Source organism: Mesoplodon bidens, assembly GCF_964165515.1.
Source record: "Mesoplodon bidens genome assembly, chromosome: 2".
Classification (NCBI taxonomy): domain Eukaryota; kingdom Metazoa; phylum Chordata; class Mammalia; order Artiodactyla; family Ziphiidae; genus Mesoplodon; species Mesoplodon bidens.
Window position 1 is genome coordinate 60,667,111 of NC_138177.1, and position 12,456 is coordinate 60,679,566.

Here is a 12,456-nt window from a genome sequence, read left to right on the forward strand (position 1 = left end):
CTGTCTTGATTACTGTAGCTTTGTAGTATAGTCTGAAGTCAGAGAGCCTGATTCCTCCAGCTCTGTTTTTCTTTCTGAAGATTGCTTTGGCTATTCAGGGCCTTTGTTTCCAAATAAACTGTAAAATTTCTTGTTCTAGTTCTGTGGAAAATGCCATTGGTATTTGATAGGGATTGCATTGAATCTTTAGATTGCTTTGGGTAGTACAGTCATTTTCACAATGTCGATTCTTCCAATCCAAAAACACGGTATATCTCTCCATCTGTTTGTACTGTCTTTAATTTCTTTCATCAGTGTCACATAGTTTTCTGCATACAGGTCTTTTGCCTCCTTAGGTAGGTTTATTCTTAGGTATTTTATTCTTTTTGTTGCAATGGTAAATGGCAGTGTTTCCTTAGTTTCTTTTTCAGATTTTTTCGTTGTTAGTTATAGGAATACAAGAGATTTCTGTACATTAATTTTGTATCCTGCTACTTTACCAAATTCATTGATTAACTCTAGTAGTTTTCTGGTGGCATCTTTAGGATTTTTAGACTATGTTTTAGAAAGCCAAGGGATGAGCAGAATTAAAAGCATTTTTTCGAAATAAAGGACCATATTTCAGTTTGCAGCACATGTTACACAGCATTTTAAATTTCTTTTCTTTTTAACATTCTTTCTCTATGCCCCCAGTACACAGATATTCTAAAGTCTCTATCATTAGCAATCACTATTTTTGGAACTGAAACAAATTCAGGTTCCACTCATGAGCGGTAATGGCTGCTAAGGTACCAGAACACGTTTCTATCTGCTCTGTTAGGATGACTGGAAACAAGCAAGCAGTTCACTCCACTGATGGAAATCTTCCCTCTTCCACTCATTCAAAAGCTCATTCTCACACTGCTTTGTTTTTCTTCAAGACTTTTCAACATCTGACACATATACACATGCATCACCATTACAGCTCCTTCCCAATAAAATAAAAGTTCCACAAGAGCAATGATTTTTAAAGTCCCTCACCGACGTCATACACATGCACACAACACCAACAATGATAGTGACTGGAGAATTTTGTTTTCCTTTTAGAAAACTGAGGGATAACTGCCTCCCTGGCAGGCAAGTAGGAGACTGGGATTCTGGTTGTGACTTTCTTTCTGATTCACCATTCTACAAATGTTCAAAAAATAGGTCTCATCCTTTCAATAAAAAAAAATTAACCACAAGAAATTCTTCGAGCAGAAATGGGCTTCTATTGGGCATGTGGAGTAGGTTTTGCTTACCTCTGCCCACCCTTCCCATATGGTTCCTTCTGATGGCAGAAATGTAAATCTTAAATCTGCCTTCAAGTTAGGGGAAAGCTGTTATCTTTTTAGATGAGAGAGAGAATGGTCACCTGAAACTTTAAAAAAACTGAAACAAATCTTTAAACAGTTTTCAAAAGATTACAGGGTGCTTACACTAGTCTGTTAAAATGTCATGATACTACATTTACCTGACCTCCTCTCTCAAACAGCTGCCCTCCCCATTACTTTCTATCCTCACACTGCTTTTTCTTTAAAAGACTTTTCAACATCTGACACATACACACCTATATATACACATGCAAAATACATGTTTATTGTCATTACACCTCCTCCTCAGTAAAATATAAGTTCCACAAGGGTACGTACTTTTAAAGAACAGTTTTATGATCGACATACAATAAACTGCACACATATCTTAAGAGTGTACAAAAAGAGTATACAATTTGATGTTTTGACATATGTATATACCCATGAAATCAAGATGATGAACATACCCATTGCTTGTAGATATTTTCTCATAACCCTATGTAATCCTGTCCTCTCCTGTATCCCCTTGCAGGCAACAGCTGACCTGCTCTCTGCCATGAGTGATTTGTTTATATTTTCTTGACTCTTACACATTTGGAATCAAATAGTATGTATTCTTCATCTGGTTTCTTTCACTTAGCATGATAATTTTGACACTCATCCACATCATTGCTTGTATCAATAGCTCAACCATTTTACTGTTGGGTAATATTCCATCATACAGATGTACCTCAATTTGTTTAACCATTCACCTCTCCATGGACTTCTGGGTTGCTTCTAGTTTGGGGCTATAACAAATAAAGTTGCTAGGAATCTTTATGCCCAAGTCTTTCCCAAAGTAGTTGCATTGCTGCATGTTCCTATCAATAGCGAAGAAGAGTCCTAGTTGTTCCACAGTCTTGCCAACATTGTTTTATTCTAATATGTTTTATTCTATATTCTAATACGTGGTGGCATTTCACTATGTTTTAATTTATATTTCCCTAATGAATAATCAATCACCTTGTTCACAAGTTTATTTCTTCTTTGATGAAGTGTCTTCTCAAATATTTGTCCTTCTTTTTCCTTCTCATTAGGTTTAGAGAGTTCTTTATACACTCTGTATGCATATCCTTTATCAGATTTGTGATTTGTGACTACTCTCTTTGTTCTCTTATCGGTGACTTTTGAAGAATACACATTCCTAATTTTGATAAAGTCTGATTTATTACTTTTTTCTATGGATCATGCTTTGCCCTTGTCTAAGAAATCTCTGCATAACCTAATACCACAAAGATTTTTCTCCTGTATGTTCAGAACTATAATACATTTGGAGTTAATTTCATATATACTGCAAATTATTTTTTTAACATGGATGTCCAATTGTTTCAGCACCAATTGAACTATCTTAATACTTTTATTGAAAGTCAATTAACCATATATATGTGAGTCTCTTTCCAGATTTTCTATTGAGTTGTATTGATCTCTTTGCCCAACTTTATGGTGAATAAAGATGTTATCTATTCATTAACAAGCTCTCTTGATTTGATTACTGTGAGTTAATAATTAGTCTTGAAGTAAGGTAGGTAGGCCCTCCACCTTCATTTTTTTGTCAAGTTGTTCTGGCTCTTTTAAGTCCTCTATATTTCATATGAATTTTAGAATCAACCTAATAATCTCTACAGAATAACCTCCTAGGGTCTTGATTAGGGTTGTGCTGAATTTATCTATCAATTTTGAGAGAACTAACATCTTAAAAATATTGAGTCTTCTAGATCATGAGCACAGTATATCTTTCCATTGCTTTAGGCTGTTTTTTAACTTTTCTCAACAATTATTTTAGTTTTCAGTATAAAGGTCTTTCAAATCTTGTCAAAAGCTTCCCTAGAAGAGACCTTCAAGATGGCAGAGGAGTAAAGACGTACAGATCACCTTCTTCCCCAGAAATACATCAAAAATACATCTACATGTGGAACAACTCCTACAGAACACCTACTGAATGCTGGCAGAAGACCTCAGACTTCCCAAAAGGCAAGAAAATCCCCACATACCTGGGTAGGGCAAAAGAAAAAAGAAAAACAAAGAGACAAAAGAATAGGGAACCTCTGGGAGGGAGCTGTGAAGGAGGAAGTTTCCACACACTAGGAAGCCCCTTCACTGGTGGAGACAAGGGGTGGGCAGGGGGGAAGCTTCAGAGCCACGGAGGAGAGCGCAGCAACAGGCGTGCAGAGGGCAAAGTGGAGCGATTCCTGCACAAAGGATCGGTGTCAACCAGCACTCACCAACCTGAGACGCTTGTCTGCTCACCCGCCAGGGTGGGTGGGGGCTGGGAGCTAAGGCTCGGGTTTCACAGGTCAGATCCCAGGGAGAGGACTGGGGTTGGCTGCGTGAACACAGCCTGAAGGGGGCTAGTGCACCACAGCTAGCCAGAAGACAGTATGGGAAAAAGTCTGGATCTGCTGGAGAGGCAAAAGACCATTGTTTCAGGGTGTGCGAGAAGAGGGCATTCAGAGCACCGCCTAAACGAGCTCCAGAGATGGGTGGAGCCACGGCTATCAGCTCAGACCCCAGAGGCGGGCATGAACTGCTAACGCTGCTGCCGCTACCATTAAAAATCCTGTGTGCAACCACAGGTCACTTCCCACACGCCCCTGGGAGCCTGTGCAGCCCGCCACTACCAGGGTCCTGTGATCCAAGGACAACATTCCCTGCAAAACACACAGTGCACCTCAGGCTGTTGCAATGTCACGCTAGCCTCTGCCGCCACAGGCTGGCCCCACAATCCAATTATGACTACCGTACCCCTCCCTCTCCCTGGCCTGAGTGAGCAAGAAAGCCTAATCAGCTGCTGATTTAACCTTCTCCTATCTGGGCGGGGAGCAGACTCCTGAGGGCAGCCTACACTCAGAGGCGGGGCCAAAACCAAAGCTGAACCCCAGGAGTTGTGTGAACAAAGAAGAGAAAGGGAAATTTCTCTGTGCAGCCTCAGGAGGAGTGGATTAAATCCCTACAATCAACTTGATAAACCCTGCATCTGTGGAATACCTGAATAGACAACGAATGTTCCCCAAATTGAGGTGGTAGACTTTGGGAGCAACTGTAGACTTGGGGTTTGCTTTCTGCATCTAATTGGTTTCTGGTTTTATTTTTATCTTAGTTTAGTTTTTAGTGCTTAATATCATTGGTGGATTTGTTAATTGGTTTGGTTGCTCTGTTCCTCTTTTAATTTTTTCATTTTTTCCCCTTTTTCTCTTTTTGTGAGTGTGTATGTGTATGCTTCTTTGTGTGATTTTGTCTGTTTAGGTTTGCTCTTACCACATGTCCTAGAGTTCCATCTGTTTTTTTTTTTTTCTTTCTTTTCTTTCTTTCTTCCTTTTCTTCTGAGCCATGTGGCTGGCGGGGTCTTTGTCCTCCGGCCGGGTGTCAGACCTGAGCCTCTGAGGTGGGAGGGCCGAGTCCAGGACATTGGACCACCAGAAACCTCCCAGCCCCACGTGATATCAATTGGCGAGAGCACTCCCAGAGATCTTCGTCTCAACACTAATACCCAGCTCCACCAACGGCCAGCAAGCTCCAGTGCAGGAGGCCCCATGCCAAAAAACTAGGAAGACAGGAACACAATCCCACCCATTAGCAGAGAGGCTGCCTAAAGTCATACTAAGTTCACAGACACCCCAAAACACACCACCGGATGCAGCCCTGCCCACCAGAAGCACAAGATGCAGCCCCACCCACCAGAACACAGGTACCAGTCCCCTCCACCAGAATGCCTACACAAGTCACTGAACCAACCTCACCCACTGGGGGCAGACACCAAAAATAATGGGAACTACAAACCTGCAGCCTGTGAAAAGGAGACCCCAAACACACTAAGTAAAATGATAAGAAAGAGAAATATGTAGCAGATGAAGGAGCAAGGTAAAAACACACCAGACCAAACGAATGAAGAGGAAATAGTCAGTCCACCTGAAAAAAGATTCAGAGTAATGATAGTGAAGATGATCCAAAATCTCAGAAATAGAATGGAGAAAATACAAGAAGTGTTTAACAAGGATCGAGAAGAACTAAAGAGCAAACAATGATGAATCAACACAATAAATGAAATTAAAAATACTCTAAAAGGAATCAATAGCAGAATAACTGAGGCAGAAAAATGGATAAGTGACCTGGAAGATAAAATAGTGGAAATAACTGCTGCAGAGCAGAGTAAAGAAAAGGAGTGAAAAGAATTGAGGACAGTCTCAGAGGTCTCTGGGACAATATTAAAGCACCAACATTCAAATTACAGGGGTCCCAGAAGAAGAAGAGATAAAGAAAGTGCCTGAGAAAATATTTGAAGAGATTATAGTTGAAAACTTCTCTAACATGGGAAAGGAAATAATCAATCAAGTCGAGGAAGCACAGAGAGTCCCATACAGGATAAATCGAAGGAGAAACACGCCAAGACACATATTAATCAAACTATCAAAAATTAAATTCAAAGAAAAATATTAAAAGCAGCAAAGGAAAAGCAACAAATAACATACAAGGGAATCCCCATAAGGCTAACAGCTGATCTTTCAGAAGAAACTCTGCAAGCCAGAAGGGAGTGGCAAGACATATTTAAAGTGATGAAAGGGAAAAATCTACAACCAAGATTACACTACCCAGCAAGGATCTCATTCAGATTTGACAGAGAAATTAAAACATTTACAGACAAGCAAAAGTTAAGAAAATTCAGCACCACCAAACTAGCTTTACAACAAATGCTAGAGTAACTTCTCTAGGCAGGAAACACAAAAGAAGGAAAAGACCTACAATAACAAACCCAAAACAATTAAGAAAATGATAGTAGGAACATACATATTGATAATTACCTTAAATGTAAATGGATTAAATGTTCCAACCAAAACAAACATATTAGCTGAATGGATTCAAAAACAAGACCCATATATACGCTGTCTACAAGAGACCCACACCAGATGTAGAGACACATACAGACTGAAAGTGAAGGGATGGAAAAAGATATTCCACTCAAATGGAAATCAAATGGAAGCTGGAGTAGCAATACTCATATCAGATGAAATAGACTTCAAAGAAAAGACTATTACAAGAGACAAAGAAAGACACTACATAATGATCAAGGGATTAATCCAAGAAGAAGATATAACAGTTGTAAATATTTATGTACCCAACATAGGAGCACCTAAATACATAAGGCAAATGCAAACAGCCATAAAGGGGAAATTGACAGTAACACAATAATAGTAGAGTATTTTAACACCCCATTTTCACCAATGGGTAGATCATCCCAAATGAAAATAAGGAAACACAAGCTTTAAAAGTCACATTAGGGCTTCCCTGGTGGTGCAGTGGTTAAGAGTCCGCCTGCCGATGCAGGGGACATGGGTTTGTGCCCCGGTCCGGGAAGATCCCACATGCCGCAGAGCGGCTGGGCCCGTGAGCCATGGCTGCTGAGCCTGCGCGTCTGGAGCCTGTGCTCTGCAACGGGAGAGGCCACAACAGTGAGAGGCCCGCGTACAGCCAAAAAAAAAAAAAAAAGGATTAAAGACCTAAATGTAAGGCCAGACACTATAAAACTCTTAGAGGAAAACATAGGAAGAACACCCTATGACATAAATCACAGCAAGATCCTTTTTGATCCACCTAGAGAAATGAAAATAAAAACAAAAATAAACAAATGGGACCTAATGAAACTTCAAAGCTTTTGAACAGTAAAGGAAACCATATACAATACAAAAAGACAACCCTCAGAATGGGGGAAAATATTTGCAAACGATGCTACTGACAAAGGATTAATCTCCATAATATACAAGCAGCTCATGTAGCTCAATAACAAAAAAACAAACAACCCAATCCAAAAATGGGCAGAAGACCTAAGTAGACATTCTTCCAACGATGATATACAGATTGCCCACAAACACATGAAAAGATGCTCAACATCATTAATCATTAGAGAAATGCAAATCAAAATCACAGTGAGGTATCACCTAACAGCAGTCAGAATGGCCATCATCAAAAAATCTACAAACAGTAAATGCTGGAGAGGGTGTGGAGAAAAGGGAACCCTCTTGCACTGTTGGTGGGAATGTATATCGATACAGACACTATGAAGAACAGTATGGAGCTTCCTTAAAAAACTAGAAATAGAACTACCATATGACACAGCAATCCCACTACTGGGCATATACCCTGAGAAAATCATAATTCAAAAAGAGACATGTACCACAATGTTCACTGCAGCACTATTTACAATAGCTAGGACATGGAACCATCTTAAATGTCCATGGACAGGTGAATGGATAAAGAAGATGTGGCACGTATATACAATGGATTGATACTCGGCCATAAAAAGCAATGAAATTGAGTTATTTGTAGTGAGGTGGAAGGACCTATAGCCTGTCATACAGAGTGAAGTAAGTCAGAAAGAGAAAAACAAATACTGTATGCTAATACATACATATGGAATCTAAAAAAAATATGGTTCTGATGAACCTAGGGGTAGGATAGGAACAAAGATGAAGATGTAGGGAATGGACTTGAGGACACGGGGAGGGGGAAGGGTAAGCTGAGATAAAGTGAGAGAGTAGCACTGACATATATACACTACCAAATGTAAAATAGCTAGCTAGTGGGAAGCAGCTGCATAGCACAGGGAGATCAGCTCAGTGCTTTGTGACCACCTAGAGGGGGGGAATAGGGATAGTGGGAGGGAGGTGCAAGAGAGAGGGTATGTGGGGATATATGTATACATATAGCTGATTCACTTTGTTATACAGCAGAAACTAACACAACATTGTAAAGCAATTATACTCCAGTAAAGGTGTTAAAAAAAGAAAAGTATCACTAAGTATTTCACATTTCTGTTGTTATCATAAATAATATTTTTATTCATTTCCACTTTGGATTGTTGCTGCTGTATAAAATTACAGTTCTTTTTATATCCTGAACTCTATATATTCATCTTGTATCAAGTACACCCATAGGTTAAACTTTAGTAGCTTTTTTATAGATTCCACCTGATTTTCTACATATATAAATCATGTTGTTCATGAATAAAGACAGATTTACTTCTTTCTTTCCAATCTATATGCATGTTAAATTCTTTTTCTTGCTTTACCTTATTAGAACCTCCAGTACAATGGTGAACAGAGTGAACATTTTTGCCTTGTGAAACCATTCAGTCTTTCTTCATTAAGATATTTAATATAGGTTTTCCATAGATGTTCTTTATCAGGTTAAAAAAGTTTCCTATTCCAGGTTTACTGGGAGTATTTTTGTTTGCTTCCTTTTTGGCTTAAATCAGAAATGGATGTTAGATTTGTTTTGAACGCTTCTTTTCCTGCATCCATTGAGATAAACGTGTATTTTTTCAGTCTATTAATATGATAAATCATAGTGATTAATTGAATATTAAACCAACCTTGTATTCCTGGAATAAACCCCACCTGGTAAAGATGTGCTATTTTTTTAAAAAAATCTTTTTTTGGACTTAATTTGCTAAAATCATGTTAAGTGTTTTTACTACATATATGTCTATTAAGGAAATGTGTTTATAGTTTTTTTTCTTGTACTATCTTTGCCTGCTTTGGGTATCAGATTAAGCTAGCCCCATAGAATGAATTAGGAAATATTCCCTAATATTCAATTTTGCAAAAGAACTTGTATAGCACCGATACTATATCTTACTTAAACGTTCAGTGGAATTCATTGGTGAAGCCACATGGGTCTGGAGTCTTCTTTGTGAGAAGGGTTTTAACTAAAAATATAATTTCTTTAACACACACAAAGCTATTCATGATTATCTCTTTTGCTTTGGCAGTTTGTGTCTTCCAAGGAATTTGTCCATTTAAGCAAAATTGTTGAATTCATTGACAAAGGTTTTCATAATATTTCCTTATAAACCATTTAAAAGCCATAAAATCTGTAGTACAGTCACCTCTCTCAGTCATGATATTAATAATTTTGTTCTCACTTTTTTGTTAAATTTTGTTAGAAATTTATCAGTCTTCTAAAAAATACTAGCTTTTCCTTTCATTGATTTTCTCTATTATTTTTCTGCTTTCTTTTTCATTGACTGCTGTCCCAATCTTTATTATTTCCTTTCTCCTACTTACACTGGGTTTAATTTGTTCCTCTTATTTTAGTTTCTTAAGATAGAACTGATCTTAGACCTTTCTTCTTTTCAAATATAATCAATTGGTACTATAAATTTCCCTTGAACTATTGTATTAGTTGTATCCCACAGATAAACACTTTGCTTTCATTTTTACTCAGTTCAAGATACTTTCTCGTTTCCCTGCTGTTTTCTTTGACCCATGGATTATTTTAAATTGTGTTTAGTTTCCAAATACTTGGAATTTTTCCACATATCCTTTTGTTTTGATTTCTAATTTAATTCCCTTTCATTCAAAGAGAATATGCTTTAAATTATTTGGATCCTTTTAAATTTATAGAGAGTTGTTTTGCCCAAATATGGTATATCATGGTAAGTGTTCTGTATGGCCTTGAAAAGAATAAGTCTTCTGTTATTGGGTGGTTTTCTATAAACGTCAGTTAGATTAAGTTTGGTTGATAGTATTGCTAAAGTCTTTTGTAATCTTAATGATTTTCTCTCTACTTCTATTAATTACTTGAAGATAGGTATTGAAATATCCAACTATAATTTTGGATTTATCTATTTTTCCTTGCAGTTCTATTAGCTTTGCTTTATGTATTTAAGTTTTGTTATTAGGTACACAAATGATTAAGATTGTAATGTCCTCTTGATGAACTGATCCCTTTGTTATAATGAAATAATCCTCCTGATCTCCAATAATATTACTTGCTTTGAAATCTACTTCATAGATATTAATATAACCACTCTCGTCTTCTTTTGATTGGTATGAGCATGGAATATCATTTCCCATTTTACCTATCTGTATTTTACATTTAAAGTGGGTTTCTCTAATCCACATAGAGGTGTTTTTTGCTTTTTATCCAATCTGACAATCTCTGTCTTTTAATTGTGTTTAGAGTTTATCTACATTTAATGTGATGACTGATACGGTTGGGATTAAATGTACCATCTTGCTATTTGTGTTATACTTGTCTCATCTGGGACTTTGTTTTACACTTAGGCTATATCCCTAATTCCTTAAACAGTGCTTGCCACATAGCAGTACTCAATAAAACTTCCTGAATAAGTGAATATATCATTCAATCGGATGTCAGAGAACATTCGGTCTACCATTTTAGAGATGAGGAAATTAAAGCTAAAGTTAGTAAAATAACTTCCTAAAGATGATACAAATAGCAACTGAAGCAGCAAAAACCTAGGTTTCCTGATCCCAAGCTCTTTCTACTATAGTACTTAGAATGTGAAGACTGCATGAAAACTGTTTTTGCCTTTGATTGCTTCTCCAGACATTAGTTAAAGATATTTATGCTGGAGGACATTATTTCTTGCCCAAGCCCCCCTCACACACAGAAGCAGAAGGCAATACAGTTAAATGTAAACATATGTACAGGGAAGTAAAAACCCTAAAATTTTATATATGGGGAAAGATGTGAGAGAGATTTGCAAAAAAATGCTACAGAGGTATACTCACAGAAATCATCAAGAATGCTCAGACCTTGGATTTTATCACAGATTACTAGAATATACATTTAAACAATAAGTGAACAAATTTCAAATATTTAATTATTATGGGCTGAACTGTATTCCCCTCCAAATCCATATGTTGAAGTCCTAACCTCCCCCAGTGACTATTTGAAGATAGGGCCTTTAAAGAGATGATTACATTAAAATGGGGCATTAGCCTTAATCCTACCTGACTTGTGTCCTCATAAATGGAGAAAATTTGGACCCTCAAAAGGACACCAGGAGCATACACACACAGAGGACAAAGTAAGAAGGCGGCCATCTGCAAGCCAAGGAAAGAGGCTTCAGAAGAAACCAACCCTGCCAACACCTTGATCTTAGATTCCAGCCTCCAGAACTGTGAGAACATAAAAATTTCTGTTGTTTAAGTCACCCAGTCTGTGGTATTTTGTTATGGCAGCCCTAGCGGGCTAACACATTAATATTCTATTTTGTGTTTAAACCAATATCGTCTTAATATCGTCTTCTTTTCTCTCTGCACACATCTCTCAAAACACTCCTGCATCAATTGTCACAATGTAAGCTTTCATTTAGTAATGGTAAGGTATGGACAAAGTCAGGAGCACTCAACTGTAAATCTCAGCTACCTTTATATGTTACCTCAATGAATGGCCATAGTGTCATTAACTGCAAACTTAACATATTTTCCCAACGACACATTAAATTTGGCACAGCTCTTTCTCTAAAAGCTAATTTGTTTTCAGACAATGTAGTTCCCAAAGATCAAAACAGGAAGATCAAGGTGCTGGGTTCCAGACAGTGCTTTCAGTTTACTGAAAAGGTATAGACATAATTGGGTTTACAACCTCAAGTCCCTACAGTGGCAACAGAGTTGCAGCTCCGTAACTCCTTTCTGCAGTGATCCTCTACCACACTTCCCACACTGACCCTCTACCAAATTTTAACTGTTACAAAATCAGTCTGTTATGTGCTATCTAGAATTTCTAAAAGTAAATATTTTTATGTTTCTTTACAGTGTAAGGGAAAGAATGGAGAGAGAAAAAAATTACCTAAACTTGCTAGAGTAAGTCATATTCACCACTTCTAGTATGGCTGGAAGGACAGCATGGGTGTTTGAAGGTCAGTCTCCCTGACCTTCCTTAGCAACAAAATCAATTGCTACCACAAAGTCTGTATATTCTTCTGTTTTCAGTTTAGGTGCTCTAAAATAAACAGCAGGGCTTGAAACTTTCAGAGAAAGGTGACACAGTGATTATGGAACATTAATTGCCACTTTAATTAAATAAATACTGTGGTTATCTCATACACTATTCTGTGATGACATACATGGATCAAAAGTACTGGAAACATAGACACAGTAAAAACTGCCAACTATTGAATGCTTAGATTTGTCACAGACATTAATCTGATGATATAATTCCACCTCTTCAAGATAACTCAAGAGAGTAACTAAGATTAGGTAGGGATTTTGGTTTATTTAATCTCTAGTTCTTCTGAAAAACTGGTTTTATGGTTTGTGTGTGTGTGTGTGTATGTGTGTGTGTGTGTGTGTGTATTCCAATA

The 12,456-nt window shown here is 37.5% G+C and overlaps 1 protein-coding gene across 3 annotated transcripts in view; it reads right to left on the reverse strand.

Moving 5' to 3' along the window:
• Positions 1-12,456, reverse strand: part of AKT3 (AKT serine/threonine kinase 3) — a 379,096-nt gene that overhangs the window by 13,732 nt on the left and 352,908 nt on the right. The window lies entirely within an intron of this gene.